The sequence below is a fragment of the Staurois parvus genome, unplaced genomic scaffold (genome assembly GCF_062004578.1).
Source record: "Staurois parvus isolate SC_StPar_1 unplaced genomic scaffold, SC_StPar_1.0 ptg000374l, whole genome shotgun sequence".
Lineage (NCBI taxonomy): Eukaryota > Metazoa > Chordata > Amphibia > Anura > Ranidae > Staurois > Staurois parvus.
Window position 1 is genome coordinate 277,755 of NW_028318170.1, and position 16,484 is coordinate 294,238.

The 16,484-nt window shown below is 47.2% G+C and overlaps 1 protein-coding gene across 1 annotated transcript in view; it reads right to left on the minus strand.

Annotated features, from left to right (window-relative positions):
• The window catches only part of LOC149456138 (NACHT, LRR and PYD domains-containing protein 12-like), a 77,961-nt gene that overhangs the window by 26,613 nt on the left and 34,864 nt on the right, over positions 1-16,484 (minus strand). The gene's annotated exons all lie outside the window — the stretch shown is intronic.

Here is a 16,484-nt window from a genome sequence, read left to right on the forward strand (position 1 = left end):
CTGAACAGAACCCCCACCAGGAGCAGAGAGGGGGGGTGGGCACTCACTGCCCAGAGCCAGGACAGAGGAAGCCTGGGGACTTTGTATGGCAGACAAGGACTCATAAAGGAGATGGGAGTTAGGGATGTTCATCATTTCTTGTAGTGATGGGGGATGGGTAACTTTCCAGGATTGAACAATTACTATCCTGCAGAAGGGGGACAATGACAGATGATATTTCGGGAGTATGAGTTGTATTGGTGATGGGACGGCCTTTTGTAAATATGAAATATTGTATATAAATAATTTGCATTTACATTTCAAGCCAGCAGGTGGAGCTGAAATCACATTTCCACATGTTTGCCCGTCTGTCCTTCCTGGATCACTGTACAAACCATGTTATTTCCAGAGCTCAGTAGCTCAAGCTTTAATTTCCACTCACAACTGATCGACTCAGAAAAGTGAGAGGTGAGGGGGGAGCAGATTACTGAAACCCACCTGAAGGACCTCACTGGATATTCTGTGAAAATTGATGATGAATTGATCCATATTGCCTGTAGGTACAGGGGTCAGCAAGGTCTCGTTCACATGTGTGTCAATACCTTGTGTTTATGTTCCATTTATTCAGCATTTCTAAATCCTCATAACTGCCCATCATTGCCTTCCATGAATATTACAATGGTATCACACAGAGCTGTTCACACAGGAGCAGTAGCATTGGGGCTTCACCCTTCCGTGGCACTTTCCTCCTCCCCATCCCCCCTCTGCAGCAATATCAGATTTTGTTTGTTTGGTTACATATGGTCGGCCACCCCCCTCTCTGACTTCTGAAATAAGTGTAGGTGAATGGCGGTTTGCCCCGGTGTCTCCTGGGATATATGATGTGCAGTCCCATTCAGTAAGGGGGAGGGGCTGCCTAGCAGCACCTGGAAGAGCCGGCAGCTGTTAGAGGCAACATGGCGGTGCTGAACCCGTGCAGCGGCTGCAGAGAGGAGGATCCCAGCAGCTCAATGCTGGATCCACTGGCTAGGTGACTATGGTTACTGGGCAGAACACAGTAACAGGTAAGCAGGGGGAATGGGGGGAGGGGAAAGGGCAAAGTTCTTCATTATCAGCCCCGAGGGCATTTATGGTGTGTTAGTAAAGCATTTATTACGTGTTACCCGGGTATTGGGTGAGACACAGCGGAGGCTCCAGTATCCCAGAATACACTGGGAAATCATAGAGAACGAGGACAGAGCAGCTCCAGACGTTTCTGCTTGTACAGAACAGCCGTGTGGGAACTCCATTCACTTCTGTGTGCCGGCAAAATCATCGACCAGCCAGCAATACTGACAGTGCCAGGCAGGAAATGGCAACATTATAATGGCACTGAGCAGCCAAAAAAGGGTTCAAATGACATATATTAAGCAGCTGAACATAAAAGAATTAATCCACAAAAATCCTAACACCAAATAGATAGAAAGATAACTGTGCAGCGCTAGAAGTGAGACTCCTTATACCTAAAATATAAATGTTTTATGTTGTTATTCACTTGGTGACCGCCTCCTGTAGCTTTACTGCCCACCCGGCACAAAATCACATGTATACACGTGATCCGCGCTCCCTGCGTGTTCCCAGGCCGGCGATGCTGTGATTAGGTACAGCACCGATCAGTCACCAGATCCAGGACAATGAGGTTTGGCCAATCAGATCTCATCCTGTGCCGGTGTCTACAGAACACAGACACAGGAACTAACCCAATCTTCTCTGCTGGAGACCTTTTCTGTTCCAGAGAGAGAAGAGAGCAGATCTGAGTCACAGCAGCACACTTTACACTCAGACACAGAGTTAGGCACATTTTATCCCCATTATTGCCCCCCCCCCAGGTAACCCTTTTACTGCTCTGTCACCAGAGTCATTATTACAGTGTACAGATTTTTCCTAATCACTATATTAGTGTCACGGGTGACTACAGATAGCGTTAGCTCATGTCCTTCCCAGATAGCATCAGATTGCCCTCCACACTATCACTATCACATTTAAACTGTTGTTTACCTGGAGCACACAGACGCACTGTCACTTACATTACAAAAAACTGCAGCATTAGCAAGATCAGGCCTGATCTCTACTAGCACTAGCAGGTAAATATTATTTGTAGTGGTTCAAGCAGTCCCTGACAGCCAAGTGCTCTTTTTCCCATGAGTCACACTAGGTACCTATAAGTTTAGTGGCCAAAATGTCCCATAAGTGCAGTACAAGCTGGTACGGTGACAAGTGCAAGTATTGCCCTGCAGACACCAAGAATTTGCACACAGGCCCGTAGAGCCCCTAGTATCCTTCCGGATGTGCTTGCAAATCCTGACTAGCAGCCCACAAATTCTGCAGCCCCCATACTTCCCCCATTCAATGCCCAACCCGGAATTCAGGTAGAAACAGCAAATGTAACTTCTCCCCTTGATTTTTGGTGTTTTATTCCCAGAAGATCTGTATGGATGAATTGTGGACCAAAGAAATGTATATGCTGACCAGTACATCGCTGCCGACTCAAATTCAAACCTTGCCAGATGATTTGCATGAAAACCTATTACGGTTTCCAAGCTTACATTTATTTAGGCCTAACCCTCAAGATGGACATTACTAAAATAAATAAATAGCAGCCATGTTGGTCCACAGACCCGATTCATCATATGGCCGTGTTTGCTGCTGCCATGGCCAGGCATAGATATGAGAATATAATGTGATTTATGCTTTTCAACAACAATACAGTCTGCCGTCCTCAGGGTGACCCTGAATACGATCACAAAATGTGGCCCCTCATGTAAGGAGATATGTCTTTAACCACTTGCCGCCTAGCCACCGCCTATAAACGGCGGCAGGGCGGCGCTCATAGGCAAAACAACGTTTTAAAACGGACCTCCGCAAAACAGGTGGGGGCACGCGTGAGGTGCGCGCCCGCCCTGCCTGTCCCGCGGGTATCCGCAGTGGGTGTCAGCCGCCAGGTCACGGCCGGTTTTTACCGGCCGTTTTCCCGCGATGAGCTGTTATCACTGACACAGAGCAGAGCTGCATTGTTTACACACAGCCCTGCTCTGTGACAGTTCCCCGACAAGCTGAAGAGGGAGAAAATAATTTCTCTCCCTTGATCAGCTCCCCCCTCCCTACCCCCCGTCCAGCACACACCCCCGCCCCCTAGTAAAACACTCCCCTTACACAGTAAACTCTAAATATGTTAACCCCTTCCTCCCCAGTGACATTAGTACAGTATCAGTGGGGGTTTTTTCACTGATCACTGTATTGGTGTCACTGGGGATGTCAGTGACCCCAAGTCAGTTCCCCCCCCCAGTGTCAAAATGTCCGCCACAGTCCCGCAGTCCCGCCATAAGTCGCTGATCGCCGCCATTATTAGTATAAAAAAAAATTAAAAATCCCAGTATTTTTCCCGCCATTTGTAAACGCTATAACTTTCACGCAAACCAATTAATTTACACGTATTGGTTTTTTTTACCAAAGACATGTCGCAGAATACATTTTGGCCAAAATTTATGACTAAATTTGATTTTTACATTTTTTTTTACTGGACATGTTTTATAGCAAAAAGTCCAAAATATTGTTTTTTTTTCCTCAAAATTGTCAGCCTTTTTTTTTATAGCGCAAAAAATAAAAACCGCACAGGCAATCAAATACCACCGAAAGAAAGCTCAATTTGTGGGGAAAAAAAGGATGTAAATTTCATTTATGTACCGTATTGCATGACTGCGCAATTTTCCGTTAAACTAGCGCAGCGCTGTATAGCAGAAAAATGGCGTAAATTGCAGTATCTATACCATAGCTTGTAGACGCTATAACTGTCACACAAAGCAATCAATATACACTTATTGGGATTTTTTTTACCAAAAACATGTAGCAGAATACATATTAGCCTAAATGTATAACTAACTGAATTTACTATATATTTTTTATAGCTGAAAAGTAAAAAATATTGTTTTTCTTCAAAATTTTTGGTCTTTTTTTGTTTATAGCGTGAAAAATAAAAAGCGCACAGATGATCAAATTACACCAAAAGAAAGCTCTATTTGTGTGAAAAAAAGGACGTAAATTTAGTTTGGGTGCAGCATTGCATGACTGCGCAGTTATCATTTGAATTAGTGCAGCGCCGAGTAGCAAAAAGAGGAGTGGTCATTAAGGGGGGTAAATCCTCAGGAGCTCAAGTGGTTAAACTGGCCTCCATTCTGTATAATGCCTCCATTTCAGATATGTAACAGCTTACATGTAGGCAGTAAGTCTCATTTCTCAGGAATGACTCTCATTTCTCTGTAAGCGGATGCACTTTATATGGCACCTCTCGGCCATTTGCAGTTTCTGTTCTTCACGTAACTATACTGAGAAGAGTAGAATGTTTCATTGGTTATCCTGATTTAGAAACGCCTGTTGAGTTTCTGTAGATCTTCTCTTGATTTGTATTAAACTTTTAGAAATACTTCTTTTACACTTCTGTGTGGAGAGCTTTATTTCCCCGGATCCGGTGGTAGGAGATAAACGAGGACAGGTTGGGCTACAGACAGACAGAAATTGATCGTATCCCCTCGTAAATCACCTTATGATGTCTATACTCCCCAACAAAACTTCTGCCTGGATGATTCCCTCATTAATTTTTCTGGCCACCTTGCATTCAAACAGTATCTCCCCAGCAAGCGTGCCAGATCTGGGGTCAATATGTAGAAGACCTGTGAGATGGCAACAGGCTATACATGTCATTTTCAGAATTACGAGGGAAAAAGATTGTCACATAGAGACCCCAGGATGCCCATCTACATGGGGAGCAGTGGCAAGATAGTTTGGGGCTTGGTGTCCAGGCAGCAGGCAGGAATATAGTCCAAAAAAAGTCCTGGGTCCATACAGGCAGCAGGCAGAGATATGGTCAGCACAGCCAAAGTACTGGTTCAGGTAGCAGGCAGGAGCATGGTCTATAAAAAGTCCTGGGTCCATACAGGCAGCACAGTATTGGTCCAGGCAGCAGGAAGGAACATCATTCTTAAGGCCTCAGTCAGGTAAGACCCGGCCACAGGGGTAGAGGCTTTATCACAACCAATCACTTCGAAGCCTCAGGACTAACAGACCCTGATGGGAATTACAAAGCCCGGTTATAAGGAGATGTATATTTAAACTGGCATCCATTCTATATAATGCCTCCATGTTAGATATGGAACAGCTTAAGTTTTGTTTCTCAGGAATTTGCTTTCATTTCTGTGTAAACGGAAATATCTTATATGGGGCCCCTCAGCTTTTGTAGTTTGTTTTCACGTAACTATACTGATAAGAGTGTAATGCTTTATTGGTTATCCTGACTAAGAGATGTCTATTTTGTTTCTGTATATTACCCCGAACACATCGGATTACACTTCAGAAATACGGCTTACAACACTTCTGTGTCAATGGCTTTATCTCCCCGGATCCGGTGCTAAAGAGGAGCGAGGACAGGTTGGCTATAGACAGACATCAGTCCTATCATCGGTGACAACCAAAAACTGGTTCTCTCTACTCTGAAGCCCCTCACATATGTGAGACCCCGGTGTTATCTTGAGCCCACTACTACAGTAGCATGGCAAGAGATCAGTTCAAGCAGCAGGCAAAAAACATGGTGGATTAACAGGCCGAGGTCAGTGCAGGTGGAAGGCAGAAACGTGGTTTAGAAACAATCCAGATGGCAGGCAGAGGCATAGTCAGTAAACAGGCCAGGGTCAGTCAACGTGGAAGGCAAAGGCGTGGTCCATCAAGGCTGCAGACAAATGATCAGCATGGATTTTAGGAACTGGGAAATGGCAGGATGGTAAAAATAAGGGGAACTAATATTTTAGTGACGTGTGATAATGTCGGAAGCAATCTCCGATGTATAGGCCCGGTTGGGAGGGACATTGGGGACAATGAACACTGGGGTGTCCTAACTCCTCTTCTGTTGCAATCCCAACTTTTGTTTGGCGACTTCTTCCTGATTCTGCGGGTGGAATGTTTTCTGGTAAATGTTGCTCGTGAAGTCTGCTCACACAATCAGAGCGAATGTTTTCTGGGGGGATCCTTGCTGGTAGATCAGGGCAGTGATCATTTCTTCTATATATTTGAGGAAGGTGGTAGGTCTTTCCATTGACTTTTGGTAGATGACAAACTCATTGCAAATGGCCAAATGGGAAAAATAAATTGCAACTTTGTTACACCAGAAGAGGGACTTTCTTGCTGAAAAATAGGGCTGTAGAATCTGATCATTTAAATCCCCCCCCCCATGAACCCATTATAATCGTGGATGCATTCAGGTTATTGGATGGGACCGCGTCTTCCATGAATTTCCACCGAGTTGTCATTGTGGATGGTGGACAGGACATAAACATCTCACTTGTCCCTCCACTTCATGGCCAACACTTCCTTGTTTATTATAGCTCGGCTGGGTGTTTATTATAGCTCGGCCGGGTGTTTATTATGTTTCACATATCATTTGGGTTTAGTGGCTCAGACGGTTTTCTTATTTACTATTGACTGATTTGTTTCACAGATTCATTCATTTACACATTGGGTTTGATGTTCAGGTGGGTGTTTATTTATTATTAGTTTCTTTTTTGGGTCACTAGGGGCAGCACAACACAATTCTTGTCTAGTAATATAATATTCTTAATTAAGTGACAACTTTGTGTAAAAAGGAGAAAAATTTTAATTTTCCAAAAACTTGTGGAAAAAATGATATCTTCCATGGACTCAACATGCCTCTCAGCAAATATCTTGGGGTGTCTATATTCTGAAAAGGGGTCATTTGGGGTGTTTGTACTGCCCGTCATTTTAGCACCTCAAGAAATGTGATGGGCAGTCAGAAAGTAAAAGCTGTGTAAATTCCAGTATCTATACCACTGTCTGTAGACGCTATAACTTTCACACAAAACAATTAATATACACTTACTGGGATTTATTGTATCAAAGTCATGTAGCAGAATATATTCTGGCCAAAATTTATGACAAATTTTAGTTTATTGGATTTTTTTAAAACAGAAATTAGAAAAAATATGTATTTTTTTAATTTTCAGATTTTTTTAATCTATATCACAAAAAAAAAAAACCCAGTGGAGATGAAATACCACCAAAAGAAAGCTCTATTTGTCTGAAAAAATGATATACATTTCATTTGGGTACAGCGTTACCAGGTAAAGTAGCACAGTGATGAATAGCAAAATATGGCCTGGTCAGGAAGGGGGGTAAAAGCTTCCGGAGGTGGAGCGGTTAAACTATCAATGTGTGTTTAACATAAATATACAGGAATATTACAATGTTATAAAAACAATATAGAAAAGATATCTTCAAAGTGATTGATATTGCAGCATGATGAGTGAGACCACCCAAACTTTAGCAACCTAGAAACATGCAAAAAAACCTACCTTGTGGTCGGCTAGTTATGATTGGTGATGTGCAGTGACACCTTCCTTACAGGAAAGATGTAAAGATAGCTGTGCAGCACTAGAAGTGAGACTCCCTAAACCTAAAGTGGTACTATTTACACATTTCAAACAAACAACATGTGTTACAGCACAAATAGACATGATGAGGCCCCGCCTAGGACGTAACGTGTAAGGTGGAGATTAGAGATGAGCGAATCGAAGTAGCCGAAGTGGAATTCGAGTTGAATATCGGAAAAATTTTGATTCGCGCCAAATCCGAAAAATAGCCTACTTCGGACGCGCAAATCGAAATTTTTCCGAAAATGGCGGCTGACATGTGCGGCGACGGAGCGGGGATGTCTGGGAAGGCGCGCAGACAAGGCGCGCTGACCCATAATGCATTCCTCAACGACATGTGATCGCATCAGCCAATCAGCAGCCAGCCAGCCAGCACTGTGTAATGGTCGAGCTATAAATAGCGGCCATTTTGGAATTCTTCATTTGCCTGCAGTCATTGAACAGAGGCAGACCGCTCTGTATTAGGGACAGGGACAGAGTTAGGGCCACAGAAACGATACTTAGGGACAGAGAACCATTACTCAGGGACACAGAATTGTTAATGAGGGCCACAGAATCGTTACTTAGGGACAAAGAAACGCTAGTTAGGGCCACAGAATTCATACTCAGGGACAGACAGAATTGTTACTGAGTGCCAGAGAATTGTTACTGAGGGCCACAGAAACGTTAGTAGGGCCACAGAATTGTTACTCAGGGACAGACAGAATTGTTACTTAGGGCCACAGAAACGTTATTAGGGCCACAGAATTGTTACTCAGGGACAGACAGAATTGTTACTGAGTGCCAGAGAATTGTTACTTAGGGCCACAGAAACGTTATTAGGGCCACAGAATTGTTACTCAGGGACAGACAGAATTGTTACTGAGTGCCAGAGAATTGTTACTTAGGGCCACAGAAACTTTAGTTAGGGCCACAGAATTGTTACTCAGGGACAGACACAGAATTGTTAATGAAGGGCCACAGAACTGTTACTTAGGGCCACAGAAACTTTAGTTAGGGCCACAGAATTGTTACTCAGGGACAGACACAGAATTGTTACTGAGGGCCACAGAACTGTTACTTAGGGCCACAGAATTGTTACTCGCACAGACACAGAATTGTTACTGAGGGCCACAGAACTGTTACTTAGGGCCACAGAATTGTTACTCGCACAGACACAGAATTGTTACTCGCACAGACACAGAACCGTTACTTAGGGCCACAGAACTGTTACTTAGGGCCACAGAATTGTTACTCGCACAGACACAGAATTGTTACTGAGGGCCACAGAACTGTTACTTAGGGCCACAGAATTGTTACTCGCACAGACACAGAATTGTTACTCGCACAGACACAGAACCGTTACTTAGGGCCACAGAACTGTTACTTAGGGCCACAGAATTGTTACTCGCACAGACACAGAATTGTTACTCGCACAGACACAGAATTGTTACTCAGGGACACAGAACTGTTACTGAGGGCCACAGAACTGTTACTTAGGGCCACAGAATTGTTACTCGCACAGACACAGAATTGTTTCTCAGGGACACAGAACTGTTACTGAGGGCCACAGAACTGTTACTTAGGGCCACAGAATTGTTACTCGCACAGACACAGAATTGTTACTCAGGGACACAGAACTGTTACTGAGGGCCACAGAACTGTTACTTAGGGCCACAGAATTGTTACTCGCACAGACACAGAATTGTTACTCAGGGACACAGAACTGTTACTGAGGGCCACAGAACTGTTACTTAGGGCCACAGAATTGTTACTCGCACAGACACAGAACTGTTACTGAGGGCCAAAGAACTGTTACTTAGGGCCACAGAATTGTTACTCGCACAGACACAGAATTGTTACTCAGGGACACAGAACTGTTACTGAGGGCCACAGAACTGTTACTTAGGGCCACAGAATTGTTACTCGCACAGACACAGAATTGTTACTCAGGGACACAGAACTGTTACTTAGGGCCACAGAATTGTTACTCGCACAGACACAGAATTGTTACTCAGGGACACAGAACTGTTACTGAGGGCCACAGAACTGTTACTTAGGGCCACAGAATTGTTACTCGCACAGACACAGAATTGTTACTCAGGGACACAAAACTGTTACTGAGCGCCACAGAACTGTTACTTAGGGCCACAGAATTGTTACTCGCACAGACACAGAATTGTTACTCAGGGACACAGAACTGTTACTTAGGGCCACAGAATTGTTACTCGCACAGACACAGAATTGTTACTCAGGGACACAGAACTGTTACTTAGGGCCACAGAACCGTTACTTAGGGCCACATAAACGTTAATCAGGGACACAGAATTGTTACTGAGGGCCACAGAACCGTTACTTGGGGCCACAGAAACGTTAATCAGGGACACAGAATTGTTACTGAGGGCCACAGAACTGTTACTTGGGGCCACAGAAACGTTAATCAGGGACACAGAATTGTTACTGAGGGCCACAGAACTGTTACTTGGGGCCACAGAAATGTTAATCAGGGACACAGAATTTTTACTGAGGGCCACAGAACCGTTACTTAGGGCCACAGAATTGTTACTCAGGGACACAGAATTGTTACTGAGGGCCACAGAACTGTTACTTAGGGCCACAGAATTGTTACTCGCACAGACACAGAATTGTTACTCAGGGACACAGAACTGTTACTGAGGGCCACAGAACTGTTACTTAGGGCCACAGAACTGTTACTTAGGGCCACAGAATTGTTACTCGCACAGACACACAATTGTTACTCAGGGACACAGAACTGTTACTGAGGGCCACAGAACTGTTACTTAGGGCCACATAATTGTTACTCGCACAGACACAGAAGTGTTACTCAGGGACACAGAACTGTTACTGAGGGCCACAGAACTGTTACTTAGGGCCACAGAATTGTTACTCGCACAGACACAGAATTGTTACTCAGGGACACAGAACTGTTACTGAGGGCCACAGAACTGTTACTTAGGGCCACAGAATTGTTACTCGCACAGACACAGAATTGTTACTCAGGGACACAGAATTGTTACTGAGGGCCACAGAACTGTTACTTAGGGCCACAGAATTGTTACTCGCTCAGACACAGAATTGTTACTCAGGGCCACAGAACCGTTACTTAGGGCCACAGAATTGTTACTCGCACAGACACAGAATTGTTACTCAGGGACACAGAACTGTTACTGAGGGCCACAGAACTGTTACTTAGGGCCACAGAATTGTTACTCGCACAGACACAGAATTGTTACTCAGGGACACAGAACTGTTACTTAGGGCCACAGAATTGTTACTCGCACAGACACAGAATTGTTACTCAGGGACACAGAACTGTTACTGAGGGCCACAGAACCGTTACTTAGGGCCACAGAATTGTTACTCGCACAGACACAGAATTGTTACTCAGGGACACAGAACTGTTACTGAGGGCCACAGAACCGTTACTTAGGGCCACAGAATTGTTACTCGCACAGACACAGAATTGTTACTCAGGGACACAGAACTGTTACTGAGGGCCACAGAACTGTTACTTAGGGCCACAGAATTGTTACTCGCACAGACACACAATTGTTAATCAGGGACACAGAACTGTTACTGAGGGCCACAGAACTGTTACTTAGGGCCACAGAATTGTTACTCGCACAGACACAGAATTGTTACTCAGGGCCACAGAACTGTTACTTAGGGCCACAGAATTGTTACTCGCACAGACACACAATTGTTACTCAGGGACACAGAACTGTTACTGAGGGCCACAGAACCGTTACTTAGGGCCACAGAATTGTTACTCGCACAGACACAGAATTGTTACTCAGGGACACAGAACTGTTACTGAGGGCCACAGAACCGTTACTTAGGGCCACAGAATTGTTACTCGCACAGACACAGAATTGTTACTCAGGGACACAGAACTGTTACTGAGGGCCACAGAACTGTTACTTAGGGCCACAGAATTGTTACTCGCACAGACACACAATTGTTAATCAGGGACACAGAACTGTTACTGAGGGCCACAGAACTGTTACTTAGGGCCACAGAATTGTTACTCGCACAGACACATAATTGTTACTCAGGAACACAGAACTGTTACTGAGGGCCACAGAACTGTTACTTAGGGCCACAGAATTGTTACTCGCACAGACACATAATTGTTACTCAGGGACACAGAACTGTTACTTAGGGCCACAGAATTGTTACTCGCACAGACACAGAATTGTTACTCAGGGACACAGAACTGTTACTGAGGGCCACAGAACCGTTACTTAGGGCCACATAAACGTTAATCAGGGACACAAAATTGTTACAGAGGGCCACAGAACCGTTACTTGGGGCCACAGAAACGTTAATCAGGGACACAGAATTGTTACTGAGGGCCACAGAACCGTTACTTGGGGCCACAGAAATGTTAATCAGGGACACAGAATTGTTACTGAGGGCCACAGAACCGTTACTTAGGGCCACAGAATTGTTACTCAGGGACAGACACAGAATTGTTTCTTGAGGGACACAGAATTGTTACTGAGGGCCACAGAACCATTACTTAGGGCCACATAAACGTTAATCAGGGACACAGAATTGTTACTGAGGGCCACAGAACCGTTACTTGGGGCCACAGAAACGTTAATCAGGGACACAGAATTGTTACTGAGGGCCACAGAACCGTTACTTAGGGCCACAGAATTGTTACTCAGGGACAGACACAGAATTGTTTCTTGAGGGACACAGAATTGTTACTGAGGGCCACAGAACCGTTACTTAGGGCCACATAAACGTTAATCAGGGACACAGAATTGTTACTGAGGGCCACAGAACCGTTACTTGGGGCCACAGAAACGTTAATCAGGGACACAGAATTGTTACTGAGGGCCACAGAACCGTTACTTAGGGCCACAGAATTGTTACTCAGGGACAGACACAGAATTGTTTCTTGAGGGACACAGAATTGTTACTGAGGGCCACATAAACGTTAATCAGGGCCACAGAATTGTTACTCAGGGACACAGAATTGTTACTGAGGGCCACATAACTGTTACTTAGGGCCACAGAATTGTTACTCGGACAGACACAGAATTGTTACTCAGGGACACAGAATTGTTACTCAGGGACACATAATCGTTGAATTAAAGAGTATGTCAGACAACATGCAGAGGAGTGGCAGAGGAGGCAATGTTTTAGGAGCGAGCAGACGTGGCAGCAGAGGAAGGGGTCGAGGCAGCACTATTCGCAGCCAGAGGCCAGTGCTCCCGGTGTCATCCAGCGGTCGTGTCTCCACCGACAACCCTGCCGTCATCGATTGGTTGGCTCGGTCGTCTTCCTCTTCCCAGGTCACCTCTGACACCTACAGCCAACGGTCGGTGGGTACGTCAGACACAACCGTTAGTTGGCATGGCCCGGGAGCAAGCCCACTGAAATCACATGTCCTCTACCTGCCCCTGTCCTTTGCTGTTCCCTCACCAAGCGAAGTATCGCATGCTGTGGGCTCAGCCCCACTGTACAGTGAGGAAGAGCTAACAGAGGGCGGTCAGGAACGGGGGGAGACATCGGCCTTTTAAGCAGCCAGGCGAACAAGTACTGGCGAGGAGAGTGGCTCGGTAGCCGGTCTAGAGACAGGTCTGTCTCCTGACCCAGACGCAGCCGAGGGGGCTAGTAGTGAGGCGGAGACCGTACTTGATGATGAGGAGGTTGATCGCACTTGGCTGCCTCGTCGTCATCAGGCAATTTCTTCCGCATCATCAGGAGAAGAGGGTGCCAGCTTGGCAGCGAGCGAAACAGTCGGTGGGTTGCCCAGGAGGCAGCAGGGTCGCATCAGTGTCAGTGGAACCAAACGTCCACGGAGTAGAGCACCAGCTCCACTGCAGCCTACCACCACGACCAGTAGTGGTGCCGGTGCGCACGGAGGAAGTAGCAGTCAGCCAGTGAGGAGTAGCGGGGGCAAAGTTTCCTACTCGGCGGTGTGGCAATTTTTCATCAAGCCGCCCGAGGAAGTAAACGTAGCCGTATGTCGACTATGTGGCCAGAAATGCAAGCGTGGCCAGGGGGCCCATGTTGGGACTACAGCGTTGCGTCAGCATATGCAGCGTCACCATTCGGTGGCCTGGGAAAACCGTGATAAAGATACGGTGGTTCTGCCTGCCCCAGCCCCCGCTCCGTTACTTGCTCCGTCACCCAACGTCGTCAATCGCCCCCTATCAGCCAGTCAAGGCTCCAACACCTCTGCTGAGGGGAGTTGTCGCTCGTTGGCATCTTCCGCTCGTTCAGATGCTCCTTCTCCTGCTACTCCTCTTCTCGGATTCCGTCAACAGTCTTTCTTGGAATCCGTTTCCAAGAGACAACAGTTTGCGAGCACGCACCCGACGGTGCAAAAGCTGAACGTCCTCCTGTCCAAGTTGCTGGTGCTGCAGTCCCTCCCTTTCCAACTGGTGGACTCAGCACCTTTCCGAGAAATGATGGCTTGTGCCGCGCCGCGGTGGAGAGTGCCAAGCCGTCATTTCTTCGCCATAAAGGCAGTGCCAGCCCTGCATTCACATGTAGAAGAGATGGTGGGCCAGTCTTTGAGCATGTCGGTCTCTGCCAAAGTGCACGGCAGCGCCGACGTGTGGAGCTGTAACTACGGTCAGGGACAGTATATGTCATTTACGGCCCACTGGGTGAACGTGGTGCCGGCACAGCCGCACCAGCAACTTGGACAGGTCACGACGCTTTTGCCTCCACGTTTGCACGTCCTTGGTCCAGCAAAGATGTCCGCCTCTACCACCTCTTTTTCCGCCGTGTCCTCAGCCGCCACCCCCGTGCCAAGTCCCATTACCCGACCGGCATATCACATGTGCAGGGCGCAACGGTGTCACGCTGTGCTGCACCTGGTATGCCTTGGCGAATGTAGTCACACAGGGGAGGAACTTCTGAGTGTAATGAACAGAGAAATCGACAGATGGCTGTCTCCGCGCAAACTGAAAATCGGAACCATGTTGACCGACAACGGAAAGAACATGGTGTCTGCTCTGCGTCAAGGAAGGTTGTTCCATGCGCCATGCATGGCTCACGTGTTCAATCTGGTTGTCAAGCGGTTCCTAAAATCCACCATCCCACTGCAAGACATCCTTAAAATGTCACGTAAACTGTGCATGCATTTCAGCCATTCCTACACCGCAAAGAACACCCTCATTGAGCTGCAGCAGCAGAATGGAATTCCACAGCATCGCCTGATCTGCGACGTTGCAACAAGGTGGAATTCAACCCTACACATGTTAGACCGCCTTTACGAGCAGCGAAAGGCCATCACCGATTTCCTGATGTTACAAGTGGATAAAGGTACTCCCCTGTGTAACTTTGATGTCAGCCATTGGCAGCTCATGCGTGACACCTGCCGCTTGCTCAGGCCCTTTGAGAAGGCCACGCTATTCGTGAGTCGGCAGGACTATGGGATGAACGACGTCATTCCTCTGTTGCACGTCCTGGAACAAATGCTGTTAACAATGGCTGGTCAGGGTGCGGTAGACGTGGCACACAGATCTCAACGCCACATGACCCCTGTGGGGCCAGGACAGGTAGAAGAGGAGGAGGTAGAGGAGGACATTTGTGCTCAGGAATTATTGAGTGAAATGGGTGGTTTTTCCACTCAGCGGACAGGAGTGGAGGAGCAGGAGCATCTGGTAGAGGAGGAGGAGACAGAGGACCCAGACGCACCGTGGCAGTATGCTGTGGAGATGGAGGCAGGGAGTCCCTCGCATTCCTTGGCGCAAATGGCCCATAGCATGCTCGGTTGCTTGCGTAGCGACAGCCGAATAATAACCATCAGACAGAGGGATGACTTTTGGCTGTCCACCTTGTTGGACCCTCGCTACCGTTCCAAAATGGTGGCCTTTTTCACACCTGCTGAGAGGGAGGCCAAAATTACGTACTATAAAAACCACCTATGTAGTCAGTTGGTCTCTGCCTTTGTGCGCCAACGTCCATCCTCAGACACTGTGGGCCCTGTGCGCTCGCGTTACGCTGCCATGGCAGCAGGGGAGGGGTGGGGTGGTAGGAGCAGTGGCAGCTCCACCAGCAGCGGCTGCCTCAGTCTGCAGTCGATGATGAGTAGCTTTCTTCACCAGCGCAGTGAGGAAACTACTAACCAGCCGCAGCAGCAGCAGCAGCAGCAGCAGCATCAGGTGGACCTGGAGCAGGAGCTCAAACAACAGGCTTGGGCCTACTTGGACAGCACCCTGCCAACCGAGGTAGACAATCCCCTTGACTACTGGGCAACGAAATTTGACCTTTGGCCCCAACTAGCTGAATTTGCCCTTGAAAAGGCTGTCATGCCCGGCCAGTAGCGTGGCATCGGAGCGCGTGTTTAGTGCGGCAGGAGGTATTGTAACTCCGCGGAGGACACGACTGTCCACCCAAAGTGTGGAGAGACTCACGTTTGTGAAAATGAATCAGGCGTGGATTAGTCTGGATTTCAAACCACCAGTTCCTGACACAACTGACTAAATCCGCCATGAATCATGCCCCAAACATGTGCCACTTTCAGGTCTCCTCACACACTGCTGGTGTGTTCCATTTTTTGTCATAGGGTGCTGGCAGATTACGGGCCTCCCATTGCTGCTGTCTCCATCGCCACACTCTGCCATGTGCCACATTCAGGTCTCTTCACACTGCTGTTGTGTTGAATTTTTTGACATAGGGTGCTGGCAGATTACGGGCCTCCCATAGCTGCTGCCAGGCCCCTAATCTGCCATGGGCCCCTATATACCGCCTCCTCATGCTGCTGCCAAGTCCAGAGTCTCTCATGGGTCCCTGTACGGCCTCCCATTGCTGCTGTCTCCATCGCCACATTCTGCCATGTGCCACATTCAGGTCTCTTCACACTGCTGGTGTGTTGAATTTTTTGACATAGGGTGCTGGCAGATTACGGGCCTCCCATAGCTGCTGCCAGGCCCCTAATCTGCCATGGGCCCCTATATACCGCCTCCTCATGCTGCTGCCAAGTCCAGAGTCTCTCATGGGTCCCTGTACGGCCTCCCATTGCTGCTGTCTCCATCTCCACACTCTGCCATGTGCCACTTTCAG